Here is a 12332-nt window from a genome sequence, read left to right on the forward strand (position 1 = left end):
TTCATATATGCACATGAAAGAAAGGGGAGGTGTGCTCTACCTGCCTTAGGCTTTGGCATTCAGGCAGGGAGCTCCCAGAACAGAGCCATACTGCCAAATATAACTTATTGTAGCAAATAAGAAATGATAAGAGTGGTCCTGAATTAAGTACATTTCCACCACAAATTTATCTAGATTTTCTACATATTTGTTTTATTTCGATTACTTTTTTAGTCATATTTTTAATTATGATTTATTTATTTAGAATGTTCAGTTTTTGCACAATTATTATATTTTGGTTTGTGTTGTGAATGGATAACATGGTTGTCACCTGGAGATAAAAAGGCACTAGGCAGGCGGGTATCAGCACACACCTAGGTGAGTTTATGTTTTTTTTTTACCAATGATGTTCCTTGTTCCTGTGTTTGCTTTTATAAAATAAATCATAAGAAACTCAGAACTCTGGCACTGGTTGGACATGTTCTGCCTGCAAACACCACGTTCCCTCAGTGCATCAGTGGCTGTTTGATGATGTTTAAGTTGGATTGAGTTTGTGAGAGTTGGTACAGTATGTAGAAGTATTAGTGATGCACAAACTATTTCAGTTTTCTTTGGCCTGAGTTCCTGAGAGATTAAAACGATTCTATATTATGAAAAAGTAACTCAAGCTGTGTTCCCCTTCCTCCCAGTGGAGTTTTTTCCTCCGCCTTCGCCTCTTGACCTCGTACAGAATCAAACTGTCTGACTCTCCAGCTCGTACATAGTTTACTCTATGTTCTGCCCTCCGCTCTGCTGTATCTGGCTCAGCACAGAATAACATCCACAGCCCGGTGGAGTTCAGAAGCTATCACTTTCTACCAGAGGGCTCAGATCATGTGCTGGCTAGCTGCTTATTCCATAATGAGAGGATGTGAAGCACTCAGAGCGCGCTGGCAGGCCGAGATGAAGCCCCGAGTCATTGTCTATCCGTTCCCCTGCCACCGCCGCCGCAGTATGCTGGTGTCATGCTCACAGTCTTTGACTTTGGAATTACGGCGAGGATTTAGACTTAGCTGGCAGGAGGGTTTGCTGGATAAGACGGATTTATTTCACCTCATCTGGAAAATGTTTCCTCTGCCACATGACCACTTCAGTGACTCTTTATCCCGCCGCTGGGAGAGTGGACACAGCACTCGCTCGCTGAGCCGTGCCGCTGAATGTTTTTTTTTTTTTTGTCGCTGCTCGGCTCTGTTCGGGGGTATTGTCGCTGCCACTTGTTACGCTGAAAGGTCAAAAGCTTAAACACGGACACGTTTAGATCAGTCATCCCATTCAGGCTGCTCGGGGAGAGAAAGCACTGTGTCAGCTTCTGGCATCAGGGAGGGGGAGATAAGATTAACTCGGCCTTCAGGAGAAATAAGCCTTTCAGTGTGCTTCAGATGGACTGTTGTTGTTTCTTCTCTTAAATATCGATAGAGTTTACTGAAGAAAGATGCACGGTAAAAAAGAAAACATGCTCTTAAAGGTTATACCGTATTTTCAAACCTGGACCTCTCCGGGTAAATTAGTTAGATTTAGGCCTGTCAACTACAAGTTTCTTAAACAGTAAAGTAGTATTCTCTTCAAAGCTACATTTATCCTGGCAGCACATGGAAGTTGTTTGTTCACCAACGCCTTTATCTGTAAGTTTTTCAGTGTTTCTGCGTGATCCAGAGTATCTTGTTGGATCAAAATTGGTCAGTGATGCAACAGCTGTTTCTCTCTCTCTTTAGGGATCCTCTCTGTTATGTTGTCAGACACTTAGAATAACAACCTGAGCCTGTCAGGGACAAAAACAAGAACTTCTACTGGATGCACTCAAACCAGGAGAAGACACAAGTTGCAGTCTTTACAGCCTGTTGCATCTTAAAGAGCTCATAGTGCCCTGTTACCCCTCGAGAACACTACACCCCCAGCATGCAGGCCTGCTCATCGTACCCTAAGTCTCTAAAAGTAGTATGGGAGGTAGAGCCTTCAGTTATCAGGCCCCTCTCCTTTGGAATCATCTACCAGTCAGGGTCTGGGAGGCAGACACACTGTCTACCTTTAAGAGTAGGCTTCAAACTTTCCTTTTTGATAAAGCTTAAAGTTAGAGCTGGCTCAGGCTTGGACCAGCTCTTAGATATGCTGCTATAGGCTTAGACAGTCCCTTTCGCTGCTTCCTTCACCTCCTTGTGGGCCCTGGTCTCTCTAACTGAAGACCATCCCTATCCTTATCCTCACTGTCAACAGCCAAGAGCAAGTCTCTAATTTCTCGTCTCACAGCCTGGGATTTTGTCTGCTGTGTCCTTGGATATGGTGGTAAACTAAAGAATAAAACACAAGCAGGTTTGGATTTAGACGCCACTCAATGGCAGACAACACAAAAAACAAGTAGCACCAATAAATATGAGTTTTTACCAGGTCCATTTCTCTTACTTTAACTCTTCCTGTTCCATTACAGTTACTAACCTTAGACCTTTCTGGAGTCCCTGAGCTCCCTTGTCTTGTAGGCTCCTCTGGATCTCTGCCGTAGACGGCCTGCTGCTGTGGACGTGCCAGACTCCAGCTGCTACAACTACCCATCTCACCACTATCATCTCTCTCTCTTCATCTCCTCTATCCCTCTCTCAAACACGGTCTCAGCAGATGTGTGTCTAACATGAGTCTGGTTCTGCTGGAGGTTTCTGCCTGTTAAAGGAAGTTTGTCCTTGGTCCTGGTCTAAAGGATGCATTCTGAATGTGTGATCTTCACACTCTGTTAGTTTCATACCTTACTTTAATGAAGGGATAAAACTGTCATTTTAGACACATTTATTGTTGTGAGTCACTTCAGGGGTTTACAGAGCTTTAGATGTTGATGACGTCAGACATGAGGCAGAAGGCATTACAGTCGATATAACATGACAATAAGTATTGACATAGATGAGTCATAAATGTTGAAAGAATGTGGTGGATAACAGTGGAGAAATCTACCTCCTTCCTCCTCCTGACATTTTATCCTGTGAAGGTTTGACAGCAGAGATCTGGACAGCAGGCAGAATGACGAGGCTGACGTGGCACAAAGGTTTCCTATGTGTGAATAATTATAACCTAAATATAAAGACTAACAACTTGCCCACATACGCCTGAGATGTAGGTGAGGTATTACTAATCCTAAAACAATGACACACGGCAGAGAAATGCTGTAATCATTTCATAAATATCACAGAGGCCTTGAGCTGGTTCACCTCGCTTACTTAAAAGATTTGTGCTTAATTCACCAATTAGCATATTTAAACAGACAAGTGTCTCATTACAGAGATGATGAGAGCTTTGCAGGAACATCATTTTATATTAACCTTCAACACGTGCAGTGATGTTGAAAAAGATCTTGTTTAAATTGGAATGTTTGTTTGTTTGTTTTGAGGATCCCGCTCAGCTTGACCAGAACAGATGCTTAATGATCAGCCTCTGCAAACGGGGTCAGCTCAACCACGTCTCATTTTTACAAACGTTAACGTTGCAGCAAGTGTACGCTCTATCTCAAAACTTTTCAGAGCTCTTGAATGGTGCAGAACTAAATGGGCTTTACTTTTCAATTAGAAAGCCCATTCAGTTTTGCACTCTTCTATTCTTCCACGTGACACATGCTTGTTCCTCTGCCTGCAGTGCACTGATCAGCTCATTGTATCCACCATACACAAGTCAACTTGGCATTTCTTAGAGCACTGATGTTGAACAAAAGGTGGTTACCTGCTGCATGCATCACAGAGTTATGGACAAATTCCACCAGATCCATGTCCAGTCTGTCTCCGATCCATCTGATAGGTTTCTGTTCTAGTCAATTTGTTAACTTCCAATGGATCCGCTCATTTGTGTTCCAACTTAAACTATTCTTCTAGACTTCTATTTTTGCCGGATGTCGGAGCACGACACATCAATTTCAACAGAGAAGATGGAGCGGGACAGGAAGTCAGGCACCAAAACAAAATGAAAACATCCGGTTAATTTTCAGAATAAAACACTCTGTGTTATCACCAGATCGTATTTCACTTAACTACAACAACAAACCGCCATGATGAGCGGAGCCAGGCCTGGAGTCAACAGGTCAGAGGTTTTCAGAGGACCACAAAGACAACATGGATGAGATGAATCCTTGTTTCAGTAATTACCCATTTGTTTCTGAAGCTGAGTTTTGAAGCCAATTGTCGCCATATTGGAAATGCCGAGCACAACCTTACTTTGGTCGATCTAGTTTTACACAAAGAGGCAGAGTTGTAGCGGGCCTCTAGCCTCCTCGCTAACAGCTACAGTGTGTCCGCCTGTCAATTAAGTCAGCTGCCCCCTTTTTTAGCCAAAACTTGTAACTTAAATATCTTTAAAAGTAAAAAATTATAAATAAATAACTTGTAACTTTTGATAATCAAATATCAGGCTGTCTGATATTGGTGACAAAGAGGCTTGTTATTCTGCACAGCGCTCCTGAACAGGCTTCTTTGCCTCCCTACTTGATGATAATTGATCTTCATGTGAATACGGCTTAATGAAGCACAGACTAAACATCCTTCAAACTAAATGTAGGCCACGGTGTTTTTCTCGAGTGCTCTTGAGCAGAAGACGCTCTAATCGCTCGGTTAACACGTCACCTAAGGTCCTGATTAAATCTGAGCAGGTTTCATTATCTCCACTCTCTTCAGGTGAGTATCTGCTCCCTCTTCTTTCTCTGTGTTTTTTATCTGCTGGCTGAAGATGCCTGTGTGGTTATTAGTCGCTTTAATTCAGCACCATGTTGCATGAGTCATTTCCCTTCTTCTTTTCAAACCTGAAAATCAAGGACGTACTTTATGATTCAGTCTGTTCCAGTGGAGCATTGTAAGAGTCGGAGGAACAATGGAGCTTCTCCTGTAGTGTGCACGTTCTGATGCTCGAGAGGTGAAGTCGAGACTTTGTGGTGAAAGAGGTTTGCCTCTGCCTGATTTTGACACGACAGTTGAAAATGTTTCTTTATGCCCTTAAAGTCTGGAGTCTGCCTGTGTTGGTAAAAGATTTTATCTCACCTGTGGTTCCTTTTAATGTCTCAGTCACTCCTGGAAAAAAAGACAAGTGCTCTCGCTATGCTGCTGTTCTCTTGACATGCACAAAACACAAACACACAAACTCAGTTGCAGAATTTTTTTTCTATAACTGATGTCCTTTTGAATATTCTTGTCCAAATGCAAAGAAGTTTTAATTGATTTTATTGCTTTGTAACAACTTATAGCAAAATACTGAGAGAGGACTGAAAGACCTGGTGGAATTCCAAGGCAACAAAATTAAACTTGTGTTCCTTAATAGTAAACCCAACTTCAAGATGTCTCATTTGGGATATATGCTAGAGGTATATAATGCATATATAGGGCTTGTTAACTTCCAAGTGTTGATTCAGTGAATTCATCTTCAATAAAGTAGGATCAAAAACAGCACAAAAGGAATCTCCTTCATGCTAACAGGCTAACTGTGGGGGCTTTTTCACCAGAAATTCCTGGAACTAAAAGTTCTCTTTGAGAACTAAATGGGTCCTGTGGCCCATTCTTTGCGTTTTCACAGAGACCTGAAGTCCCATGAAGATAATGCAGATGAGGGACACCACAGTAAGCCTGTTAACATGAAGGAGATTCCTCCTGTGCTGTTTCTGATCGTGCTTTGCAACACTTAGAAGGAGACGAGCTCTAGAGACAAAGAGGATTCAAAACGCCTGAAACACTCGACTTAAAGCAAGAAGACAGATTTTAAAAGCCACGTCAGAGATGGACCAGGTTTTCAGTTTAAAGAGCGACCCTGTTAACTGGAGACTTTCAGCCGGATGCATCCCTCACAAACGTCTTTAGATGATCATTAAATATCTGATGAGGATATTTGGACATTTTAATAAAAACTAAACTAGGATGCATTCCCGAGGACTCCTTCTGTGATTCAACAGCTGTTGTAAACTCCACAAACACGTTCAGCTGAAGGTCTCCAGTTTACAGGGTCACTCTTCAGACTGGAACACCGGGAGCTGACAGAGACGCATTCACACCATCAGGCTCAGAGAAGACAAATGTTCAGGAGTTATTAAGCCAAGTGAATCACAGGTGTGTGTGATGTTATTGTGGATGGAGGGTGAAATAAAAACCCTGAGGGTACTCTACCAATCAGAAACGTTCAGCACTGCAGACCACGTCCCCAAAGTTCCTGGACCTTTGTAAAATACAAGGACATTTTCAGGGAGATTAACTACCCAGGAACTAAGCTTAGACCCTGGCTCCTCAAAAGGTCTCAAGTTCCTGCGGTCTAAAAGCAACTTTACTCTGTGAGGTACCTTCAGCTTCATTCCAACCTGTGGCCCTTCGTTGTTTGTCATCCCCCTCTCTCTCTCTCCCTCCTCCAGTTTCTTACTTTATATTCTGTCCTCTCCTCTTGTTTGAGGCATAAAAGCCCCAAAATAAACGCATGAAAGTAAACTATCTTCAAATGAAATCGCAGCTGAGCAGGATTGTCCATTTTTCAGGGTCTATTTCTCTTAAAAAGAACAAACTGCCACGAAAAGCCTGGAGCTCTTCATCAAACAGAATATAACACAAAGTTTAAAAAAGGAAAAGACTCAAGTGCAACAATAAAGAGGACAAAAGCACCCCGAGAAAAACAGAGGAGTGGGGTTTGTTTGCTGGAGAGGGGGATGTGCATGTGATTAAAAACACTTGTTTAGTAAAGGGACGAGGATGGATGGAGGAGAGCCAGTTCATCAGACGGGCTTCATGAGGATGGGTCCTGTGGGGGAGCAGACGCCCCGTCATGCAGACAACCTTCGCTCCGAGCTGCTTCATTTGACTCCAGATAAGAAGCATCTGTTCCTCTGGAAGTCCTCAAGCGGTTTGTCTCTCATCTCTGCAGAGCTCCATTCATGCTGAGTTAGCAGCTAGCTGGAGGAAAACACAAGCTGGATGTGGAGGGGCTAATTTTACACGCTAATGCTACCATGTCCAGTGTCCACTAACAGAGGAGACAACAACAGCAGCTGCTCTGTTCCAGCTGAACACTAACAACACAATGATCATGTCTGCATGTTTCCTCTTCAGCTGCAGCTGTGGGAGAGCCTCAGGTCGAATCTGTTCAGTTTAAGAACAAGATACTTAAAGGAAACTAAGAAAGATACTCCTGATGTTTGAAAAATCCACAAATGTCCTCCCTACTCTGAGAGTCTGAAGATGCTGCTGTTTTCCTGTCCCATTAAAGTCACTAACCATAGACCTTTCTGGAGTCCCTGAGCTCCCTTGTCTCGTAGGTTCCTCAGTATTTCTGCCATAGACTGCCTGCTGCTGTGGACGTGCCAGACTCCAGCTGCTACAACTACTACTATCCATCTCACCACTATCATCTCTCTCTCTCTTCATCTCTCTTTATCCCTCTCTCCAACTCGGTCTCAGCAGATGTGTGTCTAACATGAGTCTGGTCCTGCTGGAGGTTTCTGCCTGTTAAAGGAAGTTTGTCCTTGCCACTGTAACTTGCTAAATGCTGCAAAGTGCTCTGCTCATGGTGGATTAAGATGAGATCAGACTGAGTCCTGTCTGTAAGATGGGACTGGACCTATCCTGTCTTGCTGTTGGGTCTTTGTTAATAATGGAACATAGAGTACGGTCTAGACCTGCTCTGTTTGGAAAGAGTCTAAGGATAACATTTGTTGGGATTTGGCGATATAGAAATAAAGATTGATTGATTGATCCTGTTGTCTGCCTGCAGCTTAAGGAGCCCCAGGTTTGACATATTTGGACTTTGGGGTTCTTTCTCACCCAGGTCATTTGGAGGAGTTGTCCTGAAACAAGGGACTTTTCCCTTTTTGGCCTGGGTGGTTTGGATACATGTGAACACATGAATCAAACTCAGATGTAAAAAGAACAAACGTGGCAAGATCGCCTCGAAGAGGAGGTTTCTGCTCGCTTTCAGTCCAACCCTTGAGTGGTTAGGGTTCGGGTCCCAACAGCTCGTTTTGTTCAGAGAGTTTATTCAGGCCAGGAGAATTTCGAGCTTCCACTTTCACCAAGTTGCTCTCGTACCTTTATATCCTGTTGTCAGAGTTTTGTGGACTTTATGTGATGCTGCTCTGTAGAGCACTGAAAGCTCCTCTTGTTCATGTGCTGACTCACAGATAAGTAAACTTTACGATAAGGTATTGACCTCCTCGCTGCTCCAAGTCAACCAGCTGGCAAAATGCGACCAGTGCTCATGGCATTAGCTGTCGTGATGACATAGGGACGGCCCTGTGATGGTGCATGCTTTGGCCTGTGTGAAATACAATGATGCATCATAGTATCACCTGAATCAGAGGAAAACAAAGCAGCTCCAGTTGAGAGAGCAGCTTTGTTCCCTGGTTGTTTTGCTCACTCAATCAAAACGTCATTAGATCTCGTAAGTCACGTCACGTCACGTCACGTCACGTCACGTCACGTCACGTCACGTCACGTCACGTCACGTCACGTCACGTCACGTCACGTCACGTCACGTCACGTCTGTATGTAGACTTTATTGCACCCGCTTTTAACCAACAGTTGCAGATATGTTGGAGAAAGAAGTCAAACACAGAGCAGTTAGCTGAACGCAGCCTGAACGAGCCGCTCTCTCTCTCTCTCTCTCTCTCTCTCTCTCTCTCTCTCTCTCTCTCTCTCTGCAGATGACTTATTTATACATGCCATATGGTTTCAGAGAGCTCTGTGTATTTGCTTTGTCGTCTCTGAAGAGGAATCAAAAGTGCGAGTGACATCCTGCGTGAGAAAGACACTCAAACATTTCCTCTCCGCTAATGTTATTAGCAGACCTGTCTGGGGAGCATGACACACTTCACACAACACAGAACCAGCTTTATCAGTCAGGGCTGAGCTGCATCCCCAAAAGACACAGAGTCTGCATAAAGTTTACCCTCCTCTGCTAAAACACAAGAACAAAGCCCTCCTTCCCGTTCTTTTCTCCGCTGCAGAGCACAAAAACGGAGCGAGTTATTCTGAGCTATCCTGGTGAGAGAGATGTTTATTTGGATTATCACATCTCCAGAGGAAGCACGCCTCCCTCAGCCAATTTAGAGTTTGCCCTATAGGCCGGAAATCTTTTGCAGAGTGGATAAGTTAATTAAGAACAGTGAGGGGATGATAACGGCCTTGTATTCTGCTCCTGCTGTACAGTAATTGCATTTCATGCTCAGTATTTGTGGCAGGGGGTCGTTCTGTATCAGAGGGCCGCACTTTAGGAAGATAAAAACACCTAATTATTTTACAAACCCAGACTGGACCGGGGCCAATTGACTGACAGATCGGTGAGAGTCACCGTCTATGAAGCAGATGGCTGAAAGTGAAGCAATATTAGCCCGCCGAGATCCACAAAGCTTAAACTTTGAATCATTCACTTTACTGTCATGACTTAAATACAACCTTCCAGATCTGTCTGAAAACCAAAAACCTTCATGTCATCACCTGGACTCTCTCTCTCAGCTGGGTTTACGTCTCCTCCTCCTCCTCCATGAACTGTGTCTGGATGAACTCTCCTGCTTCTTACAGCTACCTGAGGCTGACCAGATTCCAGTTTGGTGACATTTTAGCTTGGATCAGTACCATTTCTCTGATGGACACCAACTACCTCAGTTCTGATTCAGCTAGATGTCTCTGCCGAGTCTCAGTTTCACTGTATAGTGGGGGATGTGCACCAGAATTACTAACCAGTTAAGGAATTATTAAGATTTAAGATAGTATTGCAGTCCTGAAATGTCAGTCAATCTGCTCCCATGATGCTCTAAAGCTCTACTACCTGGATGTAAACGAGCACAGGAGATGATGTCATTTGGTAGCACAGCGTGGTTTGTCAGTGTGTTGATCTAGTAAATGGAGATAAAGTTGTATGTAGGCTCTGTCTGGTTAAACTGACATATAACCATACAGAGACCATGTAATGCCTTCAACTGGAACTAGTAAAGTCGTGAAATTGTGTCGATAAGTTATTTATGGGAAAGGCTTGGTGATTAAGTGGTAGCTAACATTAGGAGAAGATGAGACGGCTGGAAATATAACCTTAACTCTGCCTCTGCATGACCAAGAGAAAGGTTGTAATATATGGCTTTCACTTGTAGCCGCACAGCCACTATTTTCACCAAATATGTTACAAAGCTACGAAGGAAATGACGAAACGTAAATAAAACTTGATTTCACGACCTCCATCATTTCTGGAAACATCATCAGGCATGTTTCAACTCTTGAATTCAAAGAATCAACCTACAACGTTGTGACTACTGTAAGCTTTAACAGGAAAGTCAGTTCATGGTTTGAGTTAAGGTTAAAATTTGTTTACATTGGGGCGCAGTTTGCCTAGCGGTTTAAGCAGACGCCCCATGTACAGAGGCTATATTCCTCATTGCTGAGGTCGCAGGTTTGACTCCCGGCCTCTACCATTTGCTGAATGTCTTCCCCTTCTCTCTGCTCTCCACATTTCCTGTCTCTCCACACCTTTTTAGTCTTGCTTTTGACTGAGTTTTATTTTTATTTATTTATTCATTTATTTATTTATTTATTTATTTATTTATTATCTAGTTCAAATTGTAGTCACTTTTTTAAGTATAGCATCTTATTTTATTTTACTGGTTTAATATTTTTGTGTTTTATTATCTTAGAAATGTGTTTTATTTTAGTGAGTTTAATTTCCTGTTTTAAGTCTATCTTATTTACCTCCAGTGTTTCCTCAGTTTGTTTAGCAAACTCTTTTTTATTTTTCATTTTTTAAATTATTTGTATTTTTATTATTATTATTATTATTGCATATATTGTGTTCTTAACCTTAGGATTGTGGGTCGGGTATGGAGTCGGGGCTGTGGTTTGGATTAGGATGGGGGGTCTTTTTATTCTTATTTTTATATTTCTTATTTATTCTATTTTATGTTGTTTTTATGTACAGTACTTTGTGTTACAATATCATTGTATGAAAAACTCTTTATGAATAAATTCTGATTGATTGATTGATTAAAAAACATTGTTTACTTTATTAATTCAGTGAACCATTCACATTAATGTTTACAAAAGCTATTTTGTGTATTAACTATGTTACAATAATATCTACAGCATTTGTAGTTGGACCAAATATGCTGCATGTACCTGGAGCTTTGTCATCCTAGCCTCTGATTGGTTGGTTCTGTGTCATGTAATTGTGTGTGTTGTAGAGGGAAAGTTGTCTGCCTCCATCCTGCTGTTTTTTATTAACAGAGTGACCCAACCACCACACATCGAACCCTCACGTTACACTACCATAAGAGGGGGCAGTTCATGTCGTCCTTCCTCATGAACACTGTAAACATGACCACATTAGAAGTCACCAATAGTCCTTGTCACATTATTGCTGGTTCGACTCCTGGACATGACACTTTGCTGCATGTCTCTCTACTCCCCACATGTCCTGTCTCTCTTCAGCTGTCCTCAAAGGCATGAGTCCACTCAACCAGCACAGGCATGTGGACGTTAACCTGCAAGAAGAACTGAAGGCTGGTGGTGCTAGCTCTGCAAGCTTTAGCCACACTCTACAAACCACCTACAGACTCTGTGATCTCGTGTTTAGCAGTGTTTGATACTTAGAGTGTTTTCTTAACTTTAGACTCGTCACCTAGTCAGAGTTTAAATGTTCATTTAAACAATGAGGAATGAGTTGCTTCAGAAGATCTCTGGTTTCTCGTAAGTGATATTGAAGTTAGCTTTACCACAGCGCTATAAACCCAAAGTAAACAGATGTTACTGTGATTTAATGACAACAAACAGGCTGACAGGATGCTGAAATGACGTCATCATGATGCAGATCTGTTAAAGTCTGATTTATGCTTTGTGAGATAAGAACCATTCATCACAGGAGTTTTGATGCTTAAAGTGAAACTACTTTGAAATGTTTCCGATGCAAAGAGAGGACTCATCCACTCTCGTCTGTAGCTTTTTTAAAAGGTCTTTGTCTGAAACCTCGGCCCGTTTATATAAGCGATGATTCATTCTTCTCTCTTGAATCTACAAAAGCCGACACTGTAGCATCTGTACTCTGGTGTGTCTGCAGCCTGCTGTAAAACCCCCCAGGTGTTGGTGTTTGACTTTTTATTCCACTGTATTGAGTTTCTCTGTTCTTTCCTCTCCTTCCTTAAACAATGGGAAAAGTAAAAGTGAGCAGATGATCGAGGAGCTGGAGCCAGAAAGTTTTGAGACACAGTCACGGTTACAGCAGAAGAAGAAAAAGGAGTGTGATGTCGGATCTGTAGATGAGCTGAACTGCCAATGAGGATAAGACAGCCGACCTGCTTAATGAGGGCCGGAATAATTGCATTTATTTCACTTGTGCACACTTTGATTTCT

The sequence above is a fragment of the Notolabrus celidotus genome, chromosome 23, assembly GCF_009762535.1.
Source record: "Notolabrus celidotus isolate fNotCel1 chromosome 23, fNotCel1.pri, whole genome shotgun sequence".
Classification (NCBI taxonomy): domain Eukaryota; kingdom Metazoa; phylum Chordata; class Actinopteri; order Labriformes; family Labridae; genus Notolabrus; species Notolabrus celidotus.